The sequence below is a fragment of the Elaeis guineensis genome, chromosome 12, assembly GCF_000442705.2.
Source record: "Elaeis guineensis isolate ETL-2024a chromosome 12, EG11, whole genome shotgun sequence".
NCBI lineage: Eukaryota > Viridiplantae > Streptophyta > Magnoliopsida > Arecales > Arecaceae > Elaeis > Elaeis guineensis.
This window is the reverse complement of record NC_026004.2, coordinates 11828697-11841084: the sequence shown is the minus strand read 5'-3', so window position 1 is coordinate 11841084 and position 12388 is coordinate 11828697.

Genomic DNA, 12388 nt, shown 5'->3' with positions numbered 1-12388 from the left:
TTAGCTCTTAATATACTTGGAGTTGGCTGGAGAATGAGTTTTGGCCATTGGAAGGACTGAACTAGCCGTTAGAGATAAAAACTAGCCGTTAGAAATAAATCTGCACTATTCTGAAAAATCTGCAGAGCTAGCCGTTGGACTTCGAGTCGACTCAGATGAGATTCAAGTCGACTCGAGTTGTCTGCGAGTCCGCTCGAACTTTTTTTTCAAAAATATAGTTTTCTGTCTTTTCCTGTAACTTCGACTCGAGTAATTCGAATCGATTCGAGGTGCCGCTCGAAGCTTTGAATTTTCTATTCTAAAATATTAGTCTTCTGCCATTCTGTATTTGAGTTGACTCGGATAATCCTTGAGTCGACTCGAAGGCATGCTAGCTGAAATTTCTGCATGTCAAAATTATTTTTTTTCACTATTTTAGTTCATGTCGACTCAGATAAAATTTGAGTTGACTCGGATGACAACCAACTGAAAATTTTTATATATTTTTCTGCTTAAGAGACTGTTTGTCTTTAATCTTTGAGAACTTCTATCATCTTGATTTTTAAGGTCTTTCACAGTATTTAGGCTTCCAAAAACTTCTTGTTTGAGTCTCATTTGATTATTATTATTTCTTTTGAGAGAATTTTTTCTACAAATCTTCATTTTAAGTACCTAAAAAATTCTACATTCACTCGTGAACATATGATTAGTACGATAATCACTCAGTACTTTGTAATTATCAAAATCAATTATAGGATCAACAAACATGAGGTCGGTGGACCAATTTGTGTAATGAACAGGGCAAACCAAGAACTTCCACAAATATTGTCAATTTTTTTCAAGCTGTCATTATCATGAGAGTGATCTAGCTAGCTGCGAATAAAGTATAGTTCTTTGCCCTCATATTGGGTCCAAGGTTTTCAAAGTTTCAAATGGCCAACTTGGTGATTAAACACTGAGTTGGTATTCTACCAAAAAAAAAAAAAAAAAAAACACGGAGTTGGTGTGTTTACCAGAAAAAAAAAAAAAAAAATCACGGGGTTAGTATTGCATCAAAAAAAAAAAAAAACATGGGTTGGTGGACCAGTTTGCATAACGAATAAAGTAGGTTAAGAATTTTCATAAATATCATCAATTTTTTTCAGCCTGTCATTATCATGGGAGTGACCTAACTAGCTGCAAACAAAGCATCCACCGTTGAAAGACTAAATCTTGTTAGACCAGGTCCGGTTGGTGTCCAACCGCCAAGCAAGATGCATTTATGGCGCTTTTTTTTTTTCTGTCTTGTCTTTGTCCATGTTGCTTCCTGGATTGACTGATCCAACAGCTGGTCCAGCCAATAGTTTACTCCCAAGAAAATTGGAAGGAAGATTCGTGACATTCACAGTCCCATCCTCACGTCAGTCATTTCTTTTCTGAAAAAATATTAAAAGTTTCTATGGATACAAATATACATATTAATATAGGTTTCCAGAGAAATGATGGCAGCTTCAGAAGGGATGGAACCAAGACATGAAATAATTTCATGAACAGTAATTATGTGTAACATGCCTACCAAGTAAAAGAATTATAACATGAGACATATATAGCTAATTTTATATGCAGACGAATTGCGGGGTCACAAAAGGTTGTGCTCGAGTTGGATATATATATATATTATTATTGTTGGGGGATACCACCGACCGACCGACCGACTGGAGGGCCCGACCGACTGGCAGCCCGACCGACTAACCAACGGCCGACGGACGACTCTGACTGGCCGATCGTAAGTCGGGCGCAGGCCAACGGACGCCATCAGCGGCTAACCACGGCCATTCCACGGTCTATTCCCGACCGACTGAACCCAGAGGTCCGGTCGCCGACCCACTTGAAGCTCGCCGACCGACGGAGGAGCCCGACGCCACTCTGATGGCCACCGACCTTGGGTCGGCCGACTCCACCAACCGCCGTACGGCCGCCAGACGTTGTCAGCTCTGACACGGACGCGCGGCACAGTTACCTAGGGGTATTGTCCCGCCGAGAGCCGGGTCAACCCTGGTGATTAGACGGCTACACGGCGACATGATTTTCACGGCGGCTCTGACAGCCTACAGTGAGTTGACAGTTCCTCACTTGTCCGCGCCATTAATGACGGCGCCATACCGTGCTCCACTATATATACCGGGGGAAGGCAACAGTGCAAAGATCGATCCGCCCGTCTCTCCCACATACGCAGGCTCGCTCCTCTCTCTTTCTCCCTCTCAGAGCTCTCTGTCTGCATTTTACTGTTGCCCAGTCACCTCTCTGACTTGACCGTCGGAGGGTCCCCGCCGGAGCCGCCTCCGGTCAGTGCGGACTTCCTTTTGCAGGTGCACGCTCCCCGGCGATCGGACGACGAGGCGATTGGCCGCAACAGATTGGCGCGCCAGGTAGGGGACAGCATGACAAAGACAAGAGCTCAACGATCGAGAATCACTGGGTCGGCAAGGCGTTCTTCCCGCCGGGAAGAGGCCTCTCCACCATCACCGGCGGCGGAGCCTAGCTCTCCGCGCCCTGCAGTGACTACGGAGGCGCAGATTGCGGCCATTGTACGGCAGATGACCGTACTGACCGACGCAGTCAAAAGCCTCCAGCAACAACCGGCGGCCCGACCTATGCCTTCCAGGAGCAGCCGCCGACGGTCGCGCCGACCCCTGCCGCCTCCAAGCGAGCACTCCCAACAGCGCTCCCACGGGGAGGAGGAGGGTCGACCTCGGCGCGACGACCGACGGTCCCAGCAGCCCTCTCCTTCCCCATTGGAACGGGCGAGGAAGGAAAAGCGGCCGCGCACACCGTCGGCCTCGCCTTCAGAGTCTTCCGGAGGCTCCACTCCTGGGGTCTCCCAGCATCGACGAGCGGACGACTACGAGCGACGGTTTGAGGAGATCGACCGCCGGCTCGCCCAACTGCAAATGGACGGCCAGAAGTCTTCGAACGACGTCGACTTCCAGACCGCCCAGCCTCTCTCTCGACTGGTCCTCGATGAGCCGATTCCCAGTCGGTTCAAAATGCCGAACGTGGAGCCATACGACGGCTCCGCCGACCCAGTCGACCACCTCGAGAGCTACAAAGCTCTCATGACGATTCAAGGGGCAACCGACGCTCTGTTTTGCATCGGCTTCCCCACCACACTTCGCAAGGCTGCCAGGGCTTGGTACTCCGGTCTTCGATCGGGCAGTATCCATTCCTTCGCGCAGCTCGAGCACTCGTTCGTGGCCCATTTCAGCACTAGCCGAAAGCCGCCGCGAACGTCGGATAGCCTTTTCTCCCTCAAGCAGGGGGAAAACGAGGCGCTCCGGCACTTCGTGGCGCGATTCAACGCGGCCACGCTCGAGGTCCGGGACCTCAACGAAGACATGGCGGTTTCAGCCATGAAGCGGGGCCTGAGGTCGTCCCGATTTACTTATTCTCTGGACAAGACCCTCCCCCGAACATACGCCGAGCTACTGGAGCGCGCATACAAGTATATGCGCGCGGACGAAGGAGCGTCCGACCGACGCCTGGTCGAGCCCAGGGGTCCAAAGGAGAAGCGAAGAAAAGGTCGGGAGCCCGCCGAACCCAGCAGGCCCCGGCCGGTAGTCGGCTTTCTCCACCCCGACAAATCCAAAAATCACCCCGCCGACAGACTCCGAGGTCGGTGCGTCCCAGGTATGACTCCTACACTCCTCTCTCCGCTCCCCGTGCGCAGATCTTGATGGAGATCGAAGGGAAAGAATACCTGCGACGGCCTCCGCCTCTGAAGGCAAAGGGCCTCGACCATCGGAAGTACTGCCGGTTCCATCGGAGCCACGGCCACGACACCGAGCGATGCATCCAGTTGAAGGATGAGATCGAAAATCTCATCCGCCGAGGGTATCTCGGCAAGTTTCGAAAGGGTCCGCCGACCCGACCGATTGCCGATCGACGCCCCCAGCCGACTGAAGAGGCACCGACTAACCAGCCGACGGCTGGAGTCATCAACATGATCTCCAAGCGGCTGGGCCCGGGGACGTCTGCAGGAGGAGAGCCGACGAAAAAGCCGCGCCCGGACGACGTGATTACCTTCTCGGAAGATGACGTTCAGGGCATCCGGACTCTCCACGACGACGCTGTTGTTGTGTCGGCGACAATAGCCAATTATGATGTAAAACGAATTTTTGTTGATAATGGAAGTTCGACAAATGTTTTGTTTTACTCGACCTTCTCCCGAATGCGACTACCGACTGATCGACTCAGTAGGGTTTCCACGCCCTTGATCGGCTTTGCCGGAGACACCGTCACGACAGAAGGAGAAATCACCCTGCCCGTGACGGTCGGTACCGAACCACGGCAAAGAACGGCCTCCCTCATTTTCGCGGTCGTCCAAGTTCCTTCGGCCTACAACGCCATACTCGGGCGACCCGGACTGAACGCCTTCGGGGCGATCGTCTCGACGTACCATCTCCTTGTTCGATTCCCGACTAAAAACGGAGTCGGGGAGATGCGCGGAGATCAACAGCTCGCCCGACGATGCTTTCAAATCTCCGCCCGAAGCGACGAGACAAAGGGTCCCCTGACAATTGACAAACTGGATCAACGGGAGGAGGAAGAGCGGGGTTCGCCGGTCGAGCGGCTCGAGGCGATCCCGGTGGGAAAAAATCCCGACAGAAAAGTTTGGATCGGGTCTCAATTGCCCGACGCCGAACGCCACCGACTGGCGGAGCTGCTGACGGCCAACGCCGACGTATTCGCATGGCCGGCAGCAGATATGTCGGGCATCCCTCCGGAAACAATGACTCACCGACTCAACATCGACCCGACAATGAAGCCGGTGAGGCAGAAGAAAAGGTCCTTCGCCCCAGAGAGGCAGAAGGCCATTAACGAAGAAGTGGACAAACTGCTCGAGGCGGGCTTCATTCGGGAATCCACGTATCCCGATTGGCTCGCCAATGTCGTCATGGTCAAGAAAGCCAACGGGAAATGGAGGATCTGCATCGATTATACCGACCTCAATCGAGCATGCCCGAAGGATAGCTTTCTACTCTCGAAGATCGACCAGCTGGTGGATGCGACGTCCGGATTTCGACTGCTCAGCTTCATGGACGCCTTCGCCGGGTACAATCAGATCCGGATGGCGCCTGAAGACGAGGAGCACACCGCGTTCGTGACCCCCAAGGGCCTCTACTGCTATCGGGTGATGCCCTTTGGATTGAAGAACGCCGGCGCCACCTACCAGCGACTCGTCAACAAGGTCTTCAAAGACCAGATCGGGCGTAACATGGAGGTATACGTGGACAACATGCTGGTAAAGAGCACGCAGATCCCGGACCATGTTCAGGATCTCGAGGAGACCTTCCGCACCCTTCGACGACACCGAATGAAGCTCAACCCGACCAAATGCGCCTTCGGGGTGACCTCGGGGAAGTTCCTCGGATTCCTCGTTTCTCAGAGGGGGATCGAGGCCAACCCTGAGAAAATAAAGGCGATCCTCGACATGCGTCATCCGAACACCAAGAAGGAGGTCCAACAACTGAACGGGAGAATCGTCGCTCTTAGCCGATTCATTTCCCGATCAGCTGAAAGGTGCCTCCCGTTCTTCAAAACCCTGCGCCAGGTGAACGGTTTCTCTTGGTCGGATGAATGCGAACAGGCCTTTGAAGACCTGAAGAGGTACTTGGCTTCCCCGCCGCTGCTTGTAAAGCCGCAGATCGGGGAGACCTTGTATCTCTACTTGGCCACATCTTCTGAGGCGATCAGTTCGGTGCTCGTTCGGGAAAATGAGTGCCGAACCCATCAGCCCATCTACTACATCAGCAAAGTGCTCCACGGCGCCGAAGCCAGATACTCGGAGACGAAAAAGATGGTCTTCGCCCTGACCGTCTCCGCGCAACGGCTCCGACCATACTTCCAGGCCCACGCCATCGTGGTACTCACCAACCAGCCCCTGAGGGCCGTACTGCGCCGACCCGACACATCCGGACGGCTCGCTAAGTGGGCAATGAAGCTTAGCGAGTTCGACATTCAGTACCGACCAAGGCCTGCCTTGAAGGCTCAGGTCTTGGCCGACTTCATCGCCGAATGCCCGACGACCGACCAGAGGTCGGGAGCTGAAGGCCCGGGACGAGATTCGGTCTCTGAGCCGGACCCGATCTCCACCTGGATACTTCACATCGACGGAGCCTCCAACGCTCAGGGAAGCGGGGCCGGACTCCTGCTCACGAATTCGGATGGGGTAGTCACCGAATACGCCCTCCGGTTCGACTTCAAGGCCTCCAACAATCAAGCCGAATACGAGGCACTCCTCGCGGGCTTGAGGATGGCGAAGGAATTGGGCGTCGACAGCCTTCGGGCATTCTCCGACTCTCAGCTGATCGTGGGGCAGGTCAAGGGTGACTTCGAGGCGCGAGATCCGACCATGATCAAGTATCTTCAGAAGGTAAAGGATCTCGTGGCCCGCTTCGTGCATTTCGAGATCTCCCACGTCCCCAGGACGGAGAACGCCCGTGCCGACGCTCTCTCTAGGTTGGCAACGTCGGCCTATGATTCTTTGGGTCGGACGTTTGTCGAAAACCTCCAACAACCGAGCATCGATCGGGTCGAAGAAGTGCAGCAGCTAACGTCTGAACCAAGTTGGATGGACCCGATCGTCCGGTACCTGTCCGACGGGACCAGTCCCGAAGATCCCGCGGAGGCCAAGCGACTTCGATGGTCGGCGTCGCAATATGTGATCATGGACGGCCGACTCTACAAGAGGTCGTTCTCCCTCCCTCTGCTCAGGTGCTTGGGACCGACCGACGCTGACTACGCCCTCCGAGAGGTTCACGAAGGAATTTGTGGGAATCACTTGGGGGGCAAGTCCTTAGCCTTCAAGGTCTTGCGACAGGGCTACTACTGGCCGACCATGAGGAAAGATGCGGCAGAGTTGGTCCGAAGGTGCGAGCCATGCCAGAAGTATGCCAATATTCAGCACCAACCGGCCAGCCAAATCGCTCCCATTGTCGCTCCATGGCCCTTCGCTCAGTGGGGAGTCGATATTCTCGGCCCTTTCCCACCGGCGTCGGGCCAAAGGAAGTTCATCGTTGTCGCCATCGACTACTTCACGAAGTGGGTCGAGGCCGAGCCCTTGGCGCAGATCACCGAGCGGAAGATGGAGGACTTCGTCCAAAAGTCCATCATCTTCAGGTTCGGATTGCCGCACACCATCATCACCGACAACGGACGGCAATTCGACAACCAAGACTTCAAGGACTTCTGCGCCAGGTTCCACATCCGTCATCGACTAACTTCAGTCGGGCACCCACAGTCCAATGGTGAGGTTGAGGTGACGAACCGAACCTTGCTCCATGGACTCAAGACCCGACTGAACGAAGCCAAGGGCCTCTGGGTCGACGAGCTGGGCTCCGTCCTGTGGGCTTACCGAATGACCCCCCGCGTCCCAACCGGAGAGTCGCCGTTCAGTTTGGCCTACGGGACAGAAGCCGTGATCCCGCTCGAGATCGGCCTGCCATCTTCAAGGGTCGAGCAGTACCGCGAGCCGGACAACTCCGAAAGCCGGAGAGCCGACCTAGATCTTCTCCCCGAACTGCGAGATGAGGCTCAAATTCGAATGGCCTCCTACCGACAGAGGGTTGCCCGGTACTACAATGCCAAGGTCAGACGAAAGCTCTTTAAACCTGGCGACCTAGTCTTGAGGAAGGCGGAGGTGTCGAAGCCCTTGGACCAAGGGAAGCTGGCTCCCAACTGGGAAGGACCCTACAAAGTTGCTGACACCTTCGGGCCGAGGGCTTACCGGCTGGAGACCCTTGAGGGGAAGCCCATTCCCCGGACTTGGAACGCCGACAACTTGAAGCTGTATTACCAGTGAATTCTGTAATTCAATCGTTGGAATACAAGTTCGGTTTGAAAAATCGGAGTTCTAACCTTTCGACTACTGATCGGCGCTCAGCCCCGACGCATCGACGCGGACCTGGCACCGACGACACTTCGGCCCCTTACACGGACCGATGCATCTACGATGACGGGAGTTTATACTCCTTCTACGGTCGAATTTTCGGGCATATCCATCGGCCGACTGATCGATCGAGCCCCGACCGAAGAAAGGCTAAAAGCCCACGCGACTGTTGCCGCGACATTCCGACCAGGCTACGGCCGGTCGAGGGATATTCGGCTTACCACCGTCTATCACATGACGCGACCTTAGTCGCACCCACTACTCGCCGACCGACCTACGGCCGGCTGAACGACGCTCGGCTTGCCACCGTCTGTTAAAAGACGCAAAACCCGACTTACTATCATGCCCCCGACACTGCGCCGGATGATGACCGGCTAAGTGCATCTACGGAGGTCCGGCCGCCGAACCTTCACTAGGTTCGGTCGGCTCCCTACTTGACAGATGCGCCCGAACGGCGACTACAATTTTCGAAAACCGACCTAAAGTCGGGACACAAGCTACTTCGGAGCTATGCAAGCCGGTTAAGTCCTACCGACTTGCCCGAGTTGGCGACTTCTCTAAGTTGGCGACTAGGGTTCGACATTACAGCGATAAGAAACATTGCAAACAAGAAGCAAAAGAGAAGACAATTTCACTCATTGATCAAAAAACATTACAAAGTCGGGCCGAAGCCCGATTACATGTATTTTCAAAAAAGACAAAATAAAGATGGTCGGCGGCGCCGATCACCCGTCCTGATCGATCTCTTCGACCGACGGAGGATCAGGGATGATCAGCGTCTCGGCCATAAGCAACGATTGATCGGCTGCCGAGAGATGAGCTTCGGTCGATAAAGGAACTTCGGCCGGCACCTGCTCCGGGACGGCTTCCTCCACCACGATGACGCCTCCCGACGGATGGTCGGCCATTTCTTCCGTTCCTTCTTCTTCGGCTCCTTCCTCGGCGAACAGCGGGACGACTCGGCTGACGTCCACCTCCGGGTACAAGGCATGGACGGCATCCCGACCATCCTCGAACCCGACCCGGTAGGAGGCGAAGCCCGATTCGAGCATCTCCTCCTTGTACCGGTCGGAGGCCCGGAAGTCCTCAACCGCACGATCGGCCGACTCCCTCGCCGACTGTGCCTCGTCCTCAGTGTGGGCCAGCTCCTCCTTCGCCAACTCCGCCTCGGCCCTGGCAATTTCGGCGTCGATTTGGGCGATGGACAAGTCCTCTTCGATTTCCGCGAGCTTCCCCAGGCTGACCCGAAGTTGCTCGCGTTCCCCTTGGAGTTCGGAGGTGGCACTGTCCCGTTCGCGTCGAAGACGACGCACTACCCGACCTTTGTGCTTGGCCTCCTTCTTGGCCGACTTTAGTTCGGCCATGAGCCGGGAGACCTCGTCCGTCAACTTGGCCTCCCGATCGACCGACTCCTGCAGTTGGTCGACCAGTCTCCCTCTCTCAGCCTCGGCCGCTGCCGACCTTTCCTTGAAGGCTGCCCGAACGTCGCCGAACCTTCGGTATCCGGCCTCCAGCTCGGACATGGTGAAGATCAACTGCCGACAGAAAGAAGCCTTGTCAGAATTATGTGGCAAACGAAAATTCTTCTAAGGTAAAAGGTGACGCGAAGCTTACCTCCACCATCGACGGGTAGAACCGCGACAACATTTCGGTCACTTGCCGAGACCGCAACGACTGAACGTCGGTAGGGAGGAGGATCCCCTGGCACAACCTCCTCGCAAGGTTGTGGTCGGCCAGGGCCGACGCACCCTCGGGGTAGTATGCACTGGGGGGCATTGACCTCTCCTCCTCCGAGGGCTCCATCGGGGCTTTCCCCCGATCAGCTGCCCCGACCGACGGGGCCGGCAGCGATGGGACGCTGGAGTTCGACCCGGCGCCCCCCGTTGCGCCGGCGGACGCCTCCGGACGATGTTCGGGTTCCCGAACGACGTCCGGCTCCGCCCGCGGCGGCGAAACCGCCGACACTCCTTCGGCCACTTCCTCGGCCGGCCTCTCCTCGACTCGCCTCTCCTCCACTCGGACAGTCGGAGCCGCGAGGGCTATGATTGGCTCCGACCCCTCGGTCGCCGACGCTTCCACGGTCGGCGGGACTGGCGCTGATCTCTTGGAAGGGCGCGAAGGGCCAGCCCCCGACGCTGGCCTCTTCCTCGCGGCGGCAAAATGACAAATTTCGGCGTCGGTCGGCCTCATCCTTGGCGGTGTCCCTGCAAAACCTACCAATGTCAGAGGCCGGACCAGAACTACCCTCAAGCCGAATAAAAAGAAAAAGATGGGGAATCGGACGATACCTATTCGGGGGACCAGACTCAGGCCAGCATCATAGAGAGCTTGCTCGGTAACAAGCTCCCTCTGCTTCGGGACCGACATATCTTTGAGTCGGTGGAAGTCCTCCCGGTCGTCCACGTCGACCCGACTGTTGTCGTTGGCCTCAGTTCGGGGTACACCCCAGCGAGAAGGAAAGCCCCAAGAAGAGGAAGAGGAAACAAAGAAAAACTGGTTCTTCCATCCATGAATGGACGATGGAAGACCGGTTATGAAAGCAAGACCCTTCCGGGGATTGAAGAGCCACCACCCTCGGGCTTTAGGGTGGGGTCGGAGCACAAAGAAGGCCCGGAAGAGGGAAACGCGAGGGTTGGTCGGCAAGAGCTGACACAACAGCGCGAAAGAAATGATTAGCCGGATAGAGTTCGGCGCCAGTTGCGCCGGACAGAGTCCGTAGTAATCAAGCAGATTCCGGACGAACTCCGGAATCGGAAGTCGAAGACCCGCACGAAGGTCCTCAACATACAGCGCCAGGTCGCCGGGCGGAGGGTGGTTGACCCGACCGCCGGCCCCTGGAGCATAGAGCCGAAACTGCTCCGGGATGCGATAATGCTCCCGAAGCTGATCGACGTTCGGCCCCGAAAGCGAGGAGGCCTCATCTTCCGGAGCCGATCGGGTGTCGTCGGTCGGGTTCCCCGACCGAGCTCCCTGAGTCGGTTTCCTGGTCATTGTGCAGGAACCGAAAGAAGAGAAAGAAGAGAAGAAAGCAAGAAGGGGAAGGAGGACCACGAACCCGATGGACCCTCCGGAGGTAGAGAAAAGCTCTGCCCGCGACGACCGAGAAATCGCCCGGACAGAGTTTCCCCAGCAAATGGCAAATGTGGGTCAGGGTCCGGGAGGTCCTATATATATAGGGCCGACCGACGGCCGAGATGCTCCCGCGCCGACCAAAGTCCTCCAGATGCGCGACGCGTGGCGCCCGCCGATTGGCTAAAGATTCGGTGCGCTTCGCCCCGGGACGCCCGCACCGCCCGCATTAAATGCCGGAGCGGGCGCCGGCCAACCACCTTGACACGCGGCGCGCGGGGGTTGGCTCCGCAGTCGGCCGCCCGCGTCGGTCCGCGTTCCCGATGGGACGCCTCACCCACGATCGGCGCCGAATAATCCGATCGACTGACGCCGTATCGTCCGGCACCCGATCTTCTGACACCGACGTGACGGCTGGCGACGACAAGACGCGGCGTCCGGCACCGGACGCCGGCGCGACTTCTGGCATCGACTAGACGTTCGGATCTCTCGGGGTTCGTGAGGTATCAGACAACGGATCAGCCGGCGGTACGGTCGGATCTGCACATGCGACAAATCCACTCCCAGTCGTCCGGTCTTGCTACCCGAATGAAGGCACCGGCCAGCTCTCCACCCGACCTAGGAGTGGAGGGGGGCAACTGTTGGGGGATACCGACCGACCTACCGACCGACTATCGGAGGGACCGACCTCGGGGTCCCGACCGACCGACCGACCGACCGACCGACCGACTATCGGAGGGCCCGACCGGCTAGCGGCCCGACCGACTAACCGACGGCCCGACGAACGACTCCGACTGGCCGATCGTAAGTCGGGCGGCAGGCCAACGGACGCCATCAGCGGCTAACCACGGCCATTCCACGGTCTATTCCCGACCGACTGAACCCAGAGGTCCGGTCGCTGACCCACTTGAAGCTCGCCGACCGACGGAGGAGCCCGACGCCACTCTGATGGCCACCGACCTTGGGTCGGCCGACTCCACCAACCGCCGTACGGCCGCCAGACGTTGTCAGCTCTGACACGGACGCGCGGCACAGTTACCTAGGGGTATTGTCCCGCCGAGAGCCGGGTCAACCCTGGTGATTAGACGGCTACACGGCGACATGATGTTTTCACGGCGGCTCTGACAGCCTACAGTGAGTTGATAGTTCCTCACTTGTCCGCGCCATTAATGACGGCGCCATACCGTGCTCCACTATATATACCGGGGAAGGCAACAGTGCAAAAGATCGATCCGCCCGTCTCTCCCACATACGCAGGCTCGCTCCTCTCTCTTTCTCCCTCTCAGAACTCTCTGTCTGCATTTTACTGTTGCCCAGTCACCTCTCTGACTTGACCGTCGGAGGGTCCCCGCCGGAGCCGCCTCCGGTCAGTGCGGACTTCCTTTTGCAGATGCACGCTCTCCGGCGATCGGA